Source organism: Nicotiana sylvestris, chromosome 3 (genome assembly GCF_000393655.2).
Source record: "Nicotiana sylvestris chromosome 3, ASM39365v2, whole genome shotgun sequence".
NCBI lineage: Eukaryota > Viridiplantae > Streptophyta > Magnoliopsida > Solanales > Solanaceae > Nicotiana > Nicotiana sylvestris.
In genome coordinates this window covers 52,415,384-52,427,507 of record NC_091059.1, presented here as the reverse complement: position 1 = coordinate 52,427,507, position 12,124 = coordinate 52,415,384, and positions in this window count along the sequence as shown.

Below are 12,124 nucleotides of genomic sequence, written 5' to 3'. Positions count from 1 at the left end.
GAACTACACGGCAGAAAGCATGTGCATCAATGTCAACAACCACACGGCAGAAACCACGTGCATCACCACAATTCAACAATAAGGAATCTAACACGATATAGGATATCTAAACTTCTTTTAAGGTTGAGCAATTATGGAGGATATTCAACAATTAAATTAAAGATAAGCAGCAGAAAGATAATCATAACCTCAATTAAGACTAAACAATTATAGGATGAGATAATAATAATTTCAAAAAAGATAAGCAGTTATGAAAAGATAGCATGACAATAGAAGAGGTAAAATCTTCAGTTAAGTCAAATAATAGCCAAATAGGCAATAAGAGTGAATCCTAAAGGAATTATTTCTAATTAAAGCATGTAAAGGTGAAACTAGTAAATAAGAATGCAATCATATCAAGAACATCTTCATACTCAGTGAATATAAGTACCTAAGAACCCCAAAAGGCCAACTTTCCACAAATAAGTCCGAGCACGCACTCGTCACCTCACGTACACGGACTACAATTAACATAGAAGACTCAAATCCTAAGGGGAAATCCCCCACACAAGGTTAGACAAGATACTTACCTCAAAGAAAACAAAACGATAATCAAAAATGAACTTCTCGGGTGAAATGACCTCAGAACGGCTCAAATCTAACCAAAATAACTTCAAAGCACAAAAAAAACTCATAAGAAACTATTTCTGATCATAAAGCCTCGATCTTTATGAAAAGCTAAAGTCGGTCCAAAAGTCGACCTCCGGGCCCGCACCTCGGAACCCGACAAATTTTACAAAACCCGAGCACCCATTCTGATATGAGTTCAACCATACTAAAATTATCAAATTCTGATATCATTTCGTCCCTCAAATTATTATTTTTCATTTTGAAAACTTTCTTTAAAAACCACCATTTTCTTCAACTCAAAACACAAATAAAAATGACAAAAATAATGATAAAATTATGGAATATAATAAATTATAGATGAAAAACACTTACCCAATCGATTGAATGCGAACGTGAAGAGAAAATATGGGATGGTCAAAAGAAACACTTCACGAACGCGAAAGGCACTTCGCGATCGTGACGAAGAACACCAGAAGATAGAAATAGCAGTTCAAAAGAGGAGGAAAATAGCGTGTAGTCAACCCGGAACACACCCGAGGCCACCGGGACCCCGTCCAAACATACTAACAACTTCCATAACCTAACACGAACTCTCTCTCGAGATCTCAAATCACATCAAACAACGCCGAAACTATGAATTGAACTTGCGAATTTCTAAATCTTCCAACTTCAAAAACCTATCAAATCAACCCAGAACGATGCCAAATTTTGCAGACAAGTCCCAACGACATAACGGAGCTGTTCCAACACTAAAAATCAAATTCCGACCCCGATATCACAAAAGTCAACTATTGGTCAAACTTCTCTATCTTCCAAACTTCAACTTTTTCAACTTTCGCGGAAATGCTTCAAATTACCCTACGGACCTCAAATCCAAATCCGGACGCGCGCCTAAAGTCAAAATCACCATACAAAGCTGTTGACATCATCCAAATCTCATTCCGGAGCCATTTACACAAAAGTTAAATTTGATCAAATTCTCACCGCTTAAGCTTCTAAAACTAGAATCCTTCTTCCAATTCTACTCAGAATCATCCGGTAACTGAACTCAACCACACACGCAAATCGATACACCAAATATGAAGTTGTTCAAGAGCTTATGCTACCAAACAAAACTCAAAGTTTAAAAACGACCGGCCGGGTCATTACATCTTCCCCTTCTTAAACAAACCTTTGTACTCAAACGTGCCAAGAATCGCCTCAAAGTCATCAAATCGCTGAATGCACACTTCCAACATACACCTGCGGGTGAACCCACATCACCCAATCAACATAAACCTGACGACACCATCTCAATTGTAAATTATCCTTTTTACCAACACAGATAAGCCTTATAGCCAAAATTCTCACCTTCCATCCATTTTTAGAAGACCCGACTCGAAATCCATTTCCGATATTAGTCTCAACTAGCTGCAACAACTCATGCCTACACCCACAAGGTACAACCACACAACATAACATACCACACATAGACCCATAATAACACTTCTAATCACAATAGTTGCCCGTAATCAAAACCATCACCGACCATTAGCGTCATATCCGATAGGAACCCGTTTCAAACCTCTACAACATTGACGATGATGCAAGAACAATGAAGACCTCATAACTATACACCCAAATCAACAAGTCACAACTTACACCACCGGGCACACACTCCGTAAGCTAAAACTCAAGAAGCACATAATAAAAATGATTGAATATGTAAAGAGAAACACATAAGAAAAATATCAAACAAGCCCGATAGGCACAACTCTCTATCAGTACTATACTATGAATCAACTTAAATAGGAAAATCAAAGCACATGAACAAATCATAAGGATCTCATTCTAGTATAACTCTCCACCGCGGCACGCAGCCCGGATCAAACATATCAAATCACATAAAATCGCGAGGGTCTCGCCCTCAACTCTAAATCACATGTCAAATATACATCATACCAATTGAAATCTTCCACTAACTCAGTTCTTCCAATAAAATCACAATAGTCACTGAACTCCCATCCCGGTAGAGTATCAAATCATATTTCAAAACCAAGAATACTCAGGATCCATATCAAAACCTACCATAATGGACAACAGGAACTCACTTCTAGTCTCACAACTCTCAATAATGAACAAAACAATGATAGATACAGGCTACCACTCACAGAATCTTCCAATAAGGGAAAACACATAAACAGAGTGCTAATCATGAAACACACCCATAAGTGAAGTAACACTTAAGGGAATTCGTCTCGATAAGAAGAATCGAAACAAAATACAAATGGTGCCCCTCTGAAACACATCAAAAGACCTGTATGACATCATTTGGCATAGCAACCTCAAGCTTACTATTTGAAACACAACAAAGGGCCGGGCCCACCCTTCTTGGCTGCCCCCTACATGCCTAAATACTCGGCTGTGACACATCTGCCCGAAATCTAGGACAATCTCTCACCATGTGACTGGTATCTCCACACTCAAATCAACCTCATTGCTGACATGGATGTGGGAATAGTGCGGTACGGGTACTCTAAGACCCATGAGCACCTAATACACCATAGAAAGCCTGAAGTGCAAACTGAACTTGCTGTCCCACAAAACCTCTACTATGTCGCACCCCGCCTCAAAAATAAGGACTAGTGGATCTCTCTGGTCTACAAGACCTCCTCGCCTCCCTGTACTCTCTCTCCTGACCTCATCTTCCCTCCCTATCCCAGCCCTTCCTATCTTCTGGCTCCCGGTCCCGCATACCCTCTAACCGACGTACGATCCCTACCACCAGCTGAAATGAAACATGCCTGAGCCCCTCAATAAACCTACGGACTCGCTCTCTAACTATAGTGACCAAATGAGGGGCATGTCTTGCTAAATCACTGAATCTAACAGCATACTCTGATCGTCACAACCCAAACCGATGGGCCGCGATGGGCGCCTGAGTCCTATCTATCAAACACCCCTAAGCATACGTCTAAAATATGAACCTGAATAATATCTGCTGCATTACAAAATTAACATACGTGAAAGAAGCCTGCCATTAAGGCATATGTATGTGTATAGGTAGAATATAGTAGGCAAGCCGGCAAGGCTGCTATAGACAATTATACATCAAAAACTAAAAGCCGACAAGGCCACGTACAACCCAACTAGACATACTGTCTACAGACCTCTAACAGAAATATAACTGTACAAAGACAGGACTGAGCCACTTCATACTCATATACATATATATGTACAAACATATCGTACCAATATCAAAAGTAGCTCCGGTTCAAATGGAGTACGCCAACTCTCGCTGATCATGGATCCTAAGAAGGATGACCGTCAGCTTGCCTACCTGCACCTACGGGCATGAAACGCAGGCAACGTGGAATAGGGCGTCAGTGCGAAAAATGTACTGAGTATGTATGACATGGAAATTACTACATAAAAGACATAAATGAAACATGGAATACTGAAACACATCTTTAAATATGAATAACTTTGTAAATTTTGAAACATTTATAACGTCATCCACGTGCGTGTAAATGTCATGCCATGCAAAGCTATTGTTACAACCCATATCCACATGTATTAGTTCATGCCATATATTAGTTAACATAAATCCAAAAAGGAATTATCTTTGAGATGATAAGAAGTCAATCATATTGGTCTTAAGTGATACAAGAGTGTATAAGGGTGATTAACCAGTATTAGAAGTTAAACGAATCAAGGATGTTGTAACTCGTATTTTCAGGTAATCTAACGGTGCTTAATACACTCAAGAGGTCATTTATTAAGGTATTTTAATCATATAATATCCGTATCATAAGTTTTGAAGTCAAACGAGTTATGAAACAAAAGTCGACAAAAGTTGTCGCAACTTAGGTTCATAATTTTACTTAAACATTAGGTCAAATGTTTCTAATCTTTTCTCATAATTTACAAGGAATTACGGGGTGATCTACCCACCAAATTAAATATCTATGAGTCTAGTTTCCAACGCATTAAACCGTTCATCGATACGATCTCGGAGTAGAGAGATATTCGCGTTTTCGCGAGACTGCGCCAAGCACCTCTCTATGGGGCCCACTAAGTCGGTTTAAGATATTTGGACCTATATAGGATGCCTCCAACCCGTTTTAAGTCATTTCTTTTCACTATTTTCAGACCTTAGAACCCTAGGAACATCCTCTTAAGGTTCTCTCAAGATTCAATACCCAAAAAAAGGGCAAACAACACAAATCAAATTTCGGGAATTCCGTGGCGCTAGTTAGTCTCTTGTTCTTCTTGTTGTTGCTCATTTTTGTGTCGTTTCAGCTCGTGTGGGAGGTTGTTTTAAAGGTTTTATGTTCTGTAAATACTCCCTCATGTTCTTAATATCAATCCTAGGTGATTTCAAGCCTTCTAAAGTGATTCTAGTGCCGAAAAACACTAATTGATCACTAGTTTCGCTCTTTTGTTGTTGTGGCAGCATTGGAGGGATATTTCATGGAAATTTAAGGTCAAATTGGAGTTGTTCTTTCTGTATAAAGGTAAGGAACATCTTACTCTATATGTATTTAAGATTATCCAAGTTGCGGCTAAGCCATTGAAGCTAGAACTTGTGAGATATATATCGAAAGGCTTGGTAGTAATGTTATTGTTTTGTGGACTGTTTTGCGTTGTTGTTGGGCTGCGTATTTTACTACTATCTTGTGGAGTTTTGGAGGAGGAAGGGTGTGGAGAAACACCATATATATGTAGGGTTATGGGCTGATAGTTATTCGTAACATTTCCAGGTTGTTTGACACGACTACGGTGGTCGTCGTATGTATGGAGTGATTAGGCTATGTGTGGACTATTTTGGGAGGCTCAATATGTTTATTATTGATGTTGTTTGGGCTGTTTGGTGACTGTTTTGAATGGTGTGAGGTCATATATATAGGGGAGGTGCTGTCCGTTTCATCGTAAAATAGGTTGTGGTCGATACATAATAGTTATGACGCTTAAATGATAACGATAGTATCGTTTCTCTTATTGTAGACTAAGGAGTTTTGACAATTGCATAGCTTGAGATTGGGGCAGTATATACAAGGTATGTGAGACTATCCCTTTTCTTCTTTTGCACGACTCCAATTGTACATAATGTAATGAACGAGCTTCCAAAGATACTCTACTCTTAGAAGCTAGCAGTACTTACATTGTTTTCCCTCTTATGGAACGATTGATGTTAATGTTGCTTCTCTTAGTCTTATGTTATCAATGTTGTTGGTACTTCCTGATTCTTATAAGGTTCATAGTGAAGAGTTAGTCCTAATAACGCGTACAGAGGATACCGACCTTACGTCACTCCGAAAGGTTTAGAATGTGATTCCATGAGTCGAGCATGCATTATATATATGTATCTATTTTACTCTACCGAGCCACGCTATAGTTGGCCGGGTACGGCACCTATTGTGCAACCACTGATCAGTTGGGTTTTACCGAGCTCCACGTGGCCGGGTACGATTCTACCGAGCCTATTATGGTCGGGTACGATATGATGATGATGATGCCCACAGAGGCGAATGCTTTAAAGGTTTATGTATTTATACATATGTATCATGCATTTCATGTAAGTAGCCCTCAGAGGTACTAAGATGTTACAGGTTGTATATTCTCTATCCTTGCTTACATTACTGATCGTATTTATGGTTCCTTGCCTTACATACTCAGTACTTTATTCGTACTGACGTCCTTTTATTTGTGGACGCTGCATGTCGTGCTGCAGGTCCTGATAGACAGGCAGGTGCAGCTCCCCCACCACAGTAGACTGTCCAGTTCAGCGGTGATTGGCGAGATCCCTTCTCCGGACTTGCCTTGGTCTTGGTATGCAATTTTTGTTATAGACATTATGGGTATGTCGGGGCCCTGTTCCGGCTATGTTGCAACACTTATGTTCTTTTAGAGGCTCATAGACAGGTGTCGGCTCATGTATAGTTTGGTATGCCTTGTCGGCTAGTTTTTGTTGTATAGTCTTTCATAGTAGCGTGGTAGCTCATACCTTATATGTAGTTTCTTGATTGTCTGGTCATCCCCTGCTATGTATGTTCATGTCGTCATATTTTATTGCTGGTTGTCCATGATCTAGGTCTACCATTTATATTGATCTCGTCAGCCTTAAAAGATAATAATGAAGGTTAGATGAAATGTACGTTGGTGCTCGGCAAGTGTGGTCGGGTGCTAGTCATGGCCCTTCAGTTTGGGTCGTGACAGGTATGGATGTACATAACATCATCAAGCCACTGAAGGCATCCCATCATATCATCTCGGCCACTGTGGGCAATATCATCAACATATACCAGCTAATCAGGTGGTGGTACGTATATAATGCCATAACCTTTCCCATATCCCATATACATATATATTCATACATATATACGCGTATATAATGCCATTTTAATACATATATATCCCATATACATATATATACATACATATATACGCATATATAATGCCGTTTGAATCATATTTTAGCCACTGTGGGCAATATCATCATCATATACCAGCTGATCAGGTGGTGGTGCGTATATAATGCCATAACCTTTTACCATATCCCATATATATATATATATACATACATATATACGCATATATAACGCCTGGTCATGGGTCAGTGCACATGTATAAATGAGTGAAATGCATGAAAAATACATAATAATCTCGATATTCCTTTCGGATAAACTTTTCCAACTACATATTATTCTGAGACCCATGAACAGAGAATAATAATAATTCTTATGGGGAATCAAAAATATAGACACCCCTACTATTTCTTTGAATAGAGTAATTTATAGAAACTGTATTTGTTATTTTCTTCCGTATAATTTGGACCATGCCAAAAGAAATAACGGAGGGCCTTAACATACCTGTTCCTGAAATTATTTAAACGGAATGAAGCTTCTGCAATTGAATCCTTGAACTAAATTGTGGTTCAAAATTTTTGCTAAGGATTTTGGACAAAAAGACTTCTGTTTCTTATATCTATATAGTCCTTTTATATCTGAATAACCGACGATAACATCCGCATAATACTTTTATATCTTATCAAAACCTACAGACCTGCTAAAACATTCACCTGCAACGTCACCTTTTAGCTTCAAGCAATTCAACAGGATCCCAAGCCAAGAGAGAGTGTTATATCTGCTAGAAACGTAAACTCATATTTCCACGAACTTAGCTAATTCAGCAAATAAGAGTAGTCTGCCCATGGTCTTCTAGTTCTCGGGTTGCCTGATTAGTGAAAGCCACTATACTAGCTTTCAAGGAGAATCCAAAGTATTTTGATTACTACAACTTATGAAGTTATCAAGCATTTTAGTGCAGCTTAATCATAAAGGAATATAAACTAATGTGCTTTGGAGATGTAATTTCCAAATTAAGTGAGAAACGTAGCTCACAAGTCTTAAGACTTACAAAATGTCTCTTTCTAGCCCCTTTAAACTTTATGTGACACATGTAAAGGTGGATCATGATTCACCTTAAACTAGAAGGGGGGGGGGGAGGGGGCTGCCACATTTTTGAAATGTGGGGTGTGATTTTGTTAATTTGTATCCACTTATTAATTAACTGGGTAATGTTTTGTTACTCGGTAGTTAACCAATTACCCGTATAATTTAAAAATTACCACAAATTACTTAAAGTTCTATTTTTTTTAAAATACTTCATATATACATTATATATTATACTATCGTGGTCATATGGTACCTTTCATGGTACTAGTTCATAATTATCGGGTATTATTGCTCGACCTGCATTTTATTCCAAATTGACCACTTTCAACGAAAGTCGTTTTCTTTAATCCGCGTACCCCTTTATCCCTCATACACTTATTTATCGGTTGTTAATACATTAACATCAAGATGATCTCATCCCTGACTCTATGCCAGTTAACCGAATACGAAACTTTTAACGTACGAAAATGCAAGATGTAACATCCTTCCCCCCTTAGAAACTTCGTCCTCGAATGTTCCACTGTCCGTGATCCGTATAACTTTGTCAAGGTCGCCTTTTGTAACAACACTACTACCAACTCTCCCCATAGAAGCTTAATAATTCAACGACACACAGGACAATGACAATAATCAATAGAGGAATTTATACACGCACCTTGAGGTTATGACGTCTCAGTCAGACCCTTCTCTGGAAGAGGAAATGGGTAGGGATATCTAGAATTCATGTCTTCCTCAACCTCCCAAGTCATTTCTTCTACATTGTTGTTCCTCCAAAGCACTTTCACGGAGGCTACCTTCTTATTCCGCAGCTTGCAAATTTGTCGGTCTAAAATGTCAATCAGAATTTCCTCGTATGACAAGTCCTCTGTAATCCGTACATCATTCGTGGGCACCACTCGGGTAGGATTGCCAATGCACTTTCATAACATAAATACATGAAAAACTGGTTGGACAGACTCCAATTCCGAGGGCAATTTTAACTCATAATCTACTCGACCCACTCTCCGAATGATCCTATAAGGCCCAATATACCGTGGGCTAAGTTTACCCTTCATGCCATATTTCATCACATCCTTCATAGGCAACAGCTTCAAGGATACCCAGTCATCAACCCTGAACTCTAAATCTCGACGTCGCACGTCTGAATATGCCTTCTGACGACTCTGAGCTGTCAATAGTCCATCCTGGATAAGGTTTACTTTTTCTATGGCTTGCTGAACAAGGTCTGGCCTGTTTAATCCAAATTCTCCAACGTCGAACCACCCTATAGGCGACCTATAATTGCGTCCGTAAAGAGCTTCTTATGAAGCGATCTGAATGCTAGAATGGTATCTATTATTATATGCGAACTCAATAAGCGGCATATGATCATCCCAGCTACCTTTGAAGTCTATTACACAAGCTCGCAACATATCCTCCAGTGTTTGAATAGTACGCTCAGCCTGTCCGTCTGTCTGGGGATGAAATGTTGTACTAAGACTTACTTGAGTCCCCAATCCCTGTTGGAAGGACCTCCAGAAGTTAGATGTAAATTAATCTCCTCTATCTGAGATAATAGATACAAGGACACTATGCAGTCGTACTATATCCTTAATATAAAGCCTCGCATAATCTTCTAAGGAATACATAGTTCTAATGGGCAGAAAATGGGATGACTTTGTGAGCCTATCAACAATCACCCATATTGAATCGAACTTACGCTGGGTACGAGGTAAGCCTATGATGAAGTCCATATTGATTATTTCCCATTTCCAAGTCGGAATCTCCATATCCTGCAATAATCCACTGGGTTTTTGATGCTCAATCTTAACCTGCTGAAAGTTAGGGCATTGAGCAACAAATTCTGCTATATCCTTTTTCATTCTGTCCCACCGATATGTTTCCCTGATATCATGATACATCTTTGTCGCTCCTGGATGGATATAATAATGGGAATAGTGAGTTTCTCCCATAACCTGCCGATGCAACCCTGCAATATTAGGCACACATAATTGCCCTTGATATCTGAGAACCCCATCCTCGGTAATTTCTAATGGTGTATTCTCCTTCTGAATAGTGGTATCTCTATAATGAATTAGCACAGGATCCTCTTATTGGCATTCCTTTACTTCAGTTACTAAAGATGATGTTGTCGTATCCTGAAGAGTAATTCCAATGTCACCTGAGCCAAGTAACCTAACTCCAAGACTAGCTAGCTGATGAACCTCATGGGATATTCCCCTCTTTTTTGGTTGCAAATACGATAGGCTACCCATAGATCTACGGCTAAGAGCATCGGCAACTACGTTTGCCTTCCCCGGATGGTATAAAATATTAACGTCATAGTCTTTATGTAGCTCTAACCATCTCCTTTGATGAAGATTCAATTCCTTTTGCTTGAAGATGTACTGTAGGCTCTTATGATCCGTATAGATATCAACATGAATGCCATACAAATAGTGCATCCACATCTTTAGTGCATGGATCACCGCAGCTAACTCTAAATCATGGTCCAGGTAGTTCTTCTTGTGCTTTATTAGTTGTCTAGAAGCATAAGCCACAACCTTACCATGTTGCATCAGCACACGACCCAATCCAACGCCTGAAGCGTTGCAATAGATAACATAACCATTGGTCCCTTCTGGGAGCGTTAGAATCGGTGCTGAAGTTAATCTGTCCTTTAATGTCTGGAAACTCTGTTCACAAGCATTAGCCCATTGAAACTTTGCTCCCTTCTGAGTCAACTTTGTTAAAGGTGTTGAAAGAGAAGAAACTCCTTCCACAAATCTCCTGTAATAACCTGCCAAACCAAGAAAGCTACGAACCTCCGTTGGTGTTGTGGGCCTAGGCCAAGTCTTTACTGCCTCAATCTTTTGTGTATCCACCCGGATGCCTTCACCCAAAATTATTTGCCCAAGGAAAGTTACAGAGTCCAACCAGAATTCAAACTTAGAAAGTTTTGCATACAACTTCCTTTCTTGTAAAACTCTGAGCACCATACGTAGATGACCATCATGCTCATCCTTTGAACGAGAATATACCAATATATCATCAATAAATACAATTACAAATAGATCTAAGAAAGGCCTAAACATACGGTTCATCAAATCCATGAATACTGATGGGGCATTGGTAAGACCGAACGACATAACCCGAAACTCAAAGTGCCCATATCTAGTCCTGAATGCTGTCTTCGGAATATCTTCATCCTTAACCCTTACCTGATGGTACCCGGACCTCAAGTCTATCTTTGAAAAGCACTTGGCGCCTTACAACTAATCAAGTAAGTCGTCAATCCTTGAGAGCGAGTACTAATTCTTGATCGTCACCTTATTAAGTTACCTATAATCAATACACATTCTTAAGGAACCATATATCTTCCTTACAAACAACACAGGTGCTCCCCACGGTGACGTACTAAGTATGATAAAACCTTTTTCAAGCAAGTCCTTTAGTTGTTCTTTCAACTCTTTCAGCTCTGTGGGGTCCATTCTATAGGGAGGAATAGATATTGGGTGAGTATCTAGTAGTAGGTCAATAGAAAACTCAATTTCTCGCCCTTGCGGGAGACCCGAAAGTTCATCAGGGAAGATATCTGGAAACTCATTTACCACAGGGATGGACTAAATGGTTGGTGACTCTACTTCCACATCCTAAACCCAAACTAAGTGATAAATATAACCCTTCTGATCATATTCCTTGCCTTGAGATAGGGAATAAATCTACCTCTCGGCGATGCCGTGTTACCTTTCCACTCCAAAATAGGCTCCCCCAGAAATTGAAATCAGACTATCTTTGATCTACAATCAACATTGGCATGACAAGAAGCCAACCAATCCATACCCATTGTAACATCAAATTCTACCATATCTAACTCGATTAAGTCTTTTACGGTAGGTCGACCATGAACTATTATTATACAACCCCTATATACCTACTTAGCTATCACCGAGTCCCCAACAAGTGTAGACACCTCAAAAGGTTTAACCAATTCAGGTTTTATTTCAAACTTACTAGCAATCAATGGAGTAACGTATGATAAGGTAGAACCTAGATCAATTAGTGCATATACATCACAGGAGGAGACTGATAATATACCT